Source organism: Anas acuta, chromosome 3, assembly GCF_963932015.1.
Source record: "Anas acuta chromosome 3, bAnaAcu1.1, whole genome shotgun sequence".
Lineage (NCBI taxonomy): Eukaryota > Metazoa > Chordata > Aves > Anseriformes > Anatidae > Anas > Anas acuta.
Window position 1 is genome coordinate 107292084 of NC_088981.1, and position 4938 is coordinate 107297021.

The window sequence follows — 4938 nt, forward strand, 5'->3', positions numbered from 1 at the left end:
TGCTCAGCCCCCTGAAACCGAGGCAGGGAAACACGTAGTGGGGGGTACATGTCCCAAGCTTGGCAGAGGATTAAAAAATAATAATAATAATAATAATAATAATCAGCAAATGCATTGAGTGTGATCATGGGAATCTCATCTAAAAGTATAGCAAACACTCCTTACTGTGTGTTTTACCTCTTGAAGTCTTTTAGCATGGGGGATATTTTCATACAACTGATATTGAGGAGAGATGCTAACACAAACATTACCACCTGGCAAAAGCCAACCAAATAAGCTACAGATTAAATGGGGTGGTATTCTGCCCACTATGTTCTAGGAATTGATCTGCTCTTCTGCATGAAAAGTGTCATGGTTTCTTTATGTAAAAAAAAAGTTAACGGGAGAACATTTTTTTTTTTTTTAAAACTAATATCCTATTATCAGGTTAGAAATTTTTGAAAATATGTTTGAGGACTTTTTCATTTATATAGTCCATAGTCTTTACATGTGTTAGGAAGGAGAGGAGAGGAGGAGGGAGAGGAGAGGAGAGGAGAGGAGAGGAGAGGAGAGGAGAGGAGAGGAGAGGAGAGGAGAGGAGAGGAGAGGAGAGGAGAGGAGAGGAGAGGAGAGGAGAGGAGAGGAGAGGAGAGGAGAGGAGAGGAGAGGAGAGAGGAGAGGAGAGGAGAGGAGAGGAGAGGAGAGGAGAGGAGAGGAGAGGAGAGGAGAGGAGAGGAGAGGAGAGGAGAGGAGGGAGAGGAGAGGAGAGGAGAGGAGAGGAGAGGAGAGGAGAGGAGAGGAGAGGAGAGGAGAGGAGAGGAGAGGAGAGGAGAGGAGAGGAGAGGAGAGGAGAGGAGAGGAGAGGAGAGGAGAGGAGAGGAGAGGAGAGGAGAGGAGAGGAGAGGAGAGGAGAGGAGAGGAGAGGAGAGGAGAGGAGAGGAGAGGAGAGGAGAGGAGAGGAGAGGAGAGAGAGGAGAGGAGAGGAGAGGAGAGGAGAGGAGAGGAGAGGAGAGGAGAGGAGAGGAGAGGAGAGGAGAGGAGAGGAGAGGAGAGGAGAGGAGAGGAGAGGAGAGGAGAGGAGAGGAGAGGAGAGGAGAGGAGAGGAGAGGAGAGAGAGAGAAGAGAAGAGAAGAGAAGAGAAGAGAGAGAAGAGAAGAGAAGAGAAGAGAAGAGAAGAGAAGAGAAGAGAAGAGAAGAGAAGAGAGAGAAGAGAAGAGAAGAGAAGAGAAGAGAAGAGAAGAGAAGAGAAGAGAAGAGAAGAGAAGAGAAGAGAAGAGAGGGATGTTCAGCAAAATTTTCCTTTAAAAAGAAAAGGCATTTTCAGCTCAAAATAATTTAGCAGCAGGAAAACAAAAGTATGTAACTGTAGCAAGTAGTTAAACCACATGAATAAATTTACTCACCTACACAGCATGATTTCCTTGTTTGCATAAAGTTTATGAACTGCTCATAGTGTGGATTTCTGGTAAAAAACTGATTTATTTCAGCAGAGTAATCCTAGTGCAAAATTAGTATAAGAGCAGGGTAGGTGTCTGGCTTCACTGATTCCTGATTTACATCGCGAGACAGCGGAACTGAACTCTGACATTTCTTCTTAAACATGCTTAGTATTAAATGAAACTGGCTTGTTTGACCTAACGTTGTTCGCTGTTCACCAGAGATAATATTAAACTCTGTCCTGACACACACGTACATTAACCCAGATGATCCTAAAGGAAAGTTGAACTTGTGCATACATTAGAGGGCAGAATTCACCCCCGTACTTATAATAACCAGAAATTTCAATTACGTAACTGGTACACAAAGAATTTTAGATCAAAATGATTGCTGAATAAAAGTAAGCTCTTTGCTGGCTTTATCACTCAGCCAAGTCAATTGGAAAGAATGTATAAACTTCACCTTTTGCTTACTCCATCTGCCTGTTCCTCAAAAGTTCCCTCTGCGTAAACCTTCCTCTGGTATTTGTCTACTGCACAGCTACACTGTTGTTTTGTGTGTGATTTTTGTTTGTTTGTTTGTTTTTCTAATTTTATTTTATTTTATTTTATTTTTTCTTCATTTTAACCACAACCATCGATTCTAACAAGAACTGGCATTCTGTTGAGATTTTGTAAGATAATACTGTTTTTTAAGGTTTATGCTTTGGGATGACTGTAAAACCAGCAAAACCTGTGCCTTGGAGAGGTTTGTGAAGGCGCAAGGTGCTAAGCGACATCCTCCACCGCAGCCACCCTCTGGGACACAAGGAGTTTAGGGGTGCAGGACTGGCTCTCTCACTCAGCCACCTGGTAGAAATACTCAGGGTGTTGGGTTTTGCTTTTTTTCCAGTGAATTTTCTCACTGATCGAGGATTCAGATGAGAGCTCATCTAAGGCTTTTGCAAGCTGTGGATTTTCTGCTGACCCACGGGGGGAGCTGCAGGCTGTGGCAAGCCTCCCCCTTCCCCGGCTGATGGGGACGGTGCGGAGAGGTGTCTTCTTTTAACTCGGTAAATCACTGCTTGGAATAAATAGCCTGCGATGGAAAAACAGTAACCCAAAAAAACGATGAGGAGCTGAAGCTCTTTATTTTCCACCTACAGCTGAGAATGTGTTTGATAAGCAACACCTAAAACATGTTAGGAAGGAGACAGTTTGTTTGTCTGAGTGTGACTTTCTTGGCAGCAGGATTTCTCCCTAATTTATAACCATTATGTAAACTTCTGACTTCCAGATTCACACTGTGAAAATATTCAAGATGAACTAATCAGGGTGGAAATCTGAAATTGTTTCTGCATGGTTTATATCCCCCATCTGGCAGCGCAGAACAAACAATACGACCCTGATGGTGTTTACATGAGTTACCTTGTTGGAGGAAATGATCCTACTTAGAAAATTGTCCTTGCTCTAGAAATTTAACAACTTGCTGGCCTAAACAAGCCTTTATATCTTTTTAATCTTTTTTTTTTTTTTTTTTTTTTTTTTTTGCATATGTTTGAGGAGAGGGAAGTTATTAACTGTGAATTGGAGCTTTCACACCACATCTGCCTTTTAACTGTGAGCCTAACTTAGGTTAAATGTTCAAAAGCTACACTTGGTCCCTCTGCTTGCTTCCTACGGGGAACTGAACTGGTGATCGTTCTCAGAAATCCCTGATAGCATTATTACCTATTAAGACATTCAGTGTGGCTGTTTTCTTGGCTGTCAGCAGTTTCTAGAGGCTCTGCAAATGCAGTGTGCGCATTCAAAAAGCAGAAACGTGCTCTGTGATTTTAATTTCGCTGCAGCCTAAGTGGAGTTTCACTATAGCAAAGTTTCATACAGCCAGTTTTCATGGGGTGGGACTGGATTTGCAGTTTTGTCGTTCACTAATATATATATGTACATATACTTAGGGAGGGTTAGAGAATGGAAGGAATAGCTTGACAAATGATAAGTATGATAACAAGAGAAATTTGTCTTCACAAACTCTGGAATTTTCAGCAACTTAAGAAGCGAAATTTTATTTCTGCCACTGCCTTGCAGTGCAGAACATTTTACATGTTTGTAGCAGAGAGTCTGAAGCTACGGAAATGTTCCAGAAAAAAAATGTAAACACATAACATTATACCATGAGAATTCATTATCCTTAAATTGTTTTAGAAAGTATGGTAATTTAAATTAGAAATATTTCACAAAGTTAATAAGGGGAAAAATATGCTTTTTTTTTTTTTTTTTTTTTTTTTTTTTTAACCCTAAAATAAGTATGGCCTTGTGTAGTGATCTATTTCAAGTTTTTTGGCTCTAGTTTGTATTATTCTGTAGCTTTCATTTGGCTTTCTAATGATCACAGTGAATTGATGGGATATGACTATGTCATGTGAGCTATCCAAAAATAATTGATGGAATTATATTACAGTTTTTTTACTATGAATTATACCAATGTTCTCCCAGAAAAATAAATAAATAAATAAATAAATACTCCTGGACACAAATATATATATATATATATATATATTTAAGGCTTGTCTTTGAGGCTGAAGTTTAAAGTTATTTTCCAAAAACTTAAAATTATAATTAAAAAGTGAGTTTTCTTTCATTTTAATATAAGGATCCAAAATAATGCATACATTACATTAAAAGTTTGGCAGATATTATTCAGTTACTTTTTTAAATCAAAATCGAATTTTTATGATAAATGATTTAAATTGTCTCATATTTCTTAGCTTGAAGTTTTAAGAAGATTTTAAGGAAAACAATATATTCAGTATCCCAAGGTGATACTGCATTAAAATCTGGCTTGTAAATAAAGTAAATATTTAGTCTGGATTTTGCTTATTGGTGTGTTTTTATTTATTTATTTATTTATTTTTAATGAAAGAAATATTTGCTGTTGGAAAGAGCTGCAGCTATATAAAGCAGGAAAAAGATCCTACACCAAAGAAAAAGTAGGATCCTACAGCAATGCAAAAATACCATTAATTTAAGGAAGGAGAATTGGGTCAAATTATGTAAAGGAAAAAACAGGAGCTTTCAGACATGAGACAAAAATTTATATGCTGAATGCAGTGCAGTGTTAGAGAGATCCTGAGGGTGTTTGAACATGACAAAGCTTTAGGAACTGGGAGACATGCAAGAAAGTTGTAAACATTTCAAAAAATATTTCCAGCTGATCTAAAAGACTGAATTACATATTACTCAATAGAATGCAAGGAAATAAAATTAAGAGATTTCTATGAAAGTACTTTTTGTCTCATTTATATTTCTAACGTGAAGAATGCAGCTTTTAATTTTCGATCACAATTTTTTTTTTTTTTTTTTTTTTTGACTCAGAGCTCAACAGCAACTAATTATGAAAGCTGCAAGGGCTATTTTAAAGCACATAGTTACTTAATATTTGGTGACATGAATCTTTACTTATAGGAAACGTAAATTCTGGGGGAAAAGAAAACCTGGAGAATGTTGAGTAATAACTAAAATAATAGGGTAGACTGAGTGTTAA

At 38.0% G+C, this 4938-nt stretch overlaps 1 long non-coding RNA gene across 1 annotated transcript in view; it reads right to left on the reverse strand.

The window, feature by feature from the left end:
- LOC137854795 (uncharacterized) overlaps positions 1-1872 on the reverse strand; it is a 19485-nt gene extending 17613 nt beyond the window's left edge. The window contains exon 1 of the long non-coding RNA XR_011095398.1: positions 1383-1872. This is a non-coding gene — a long non-coding RNA (uncharacterized lncRNA). The remainder of the gene's footprint in view (positions 1-1382) is intronic.
- Positions 1873-4938: the final 3066 nt, after the last annotated feature.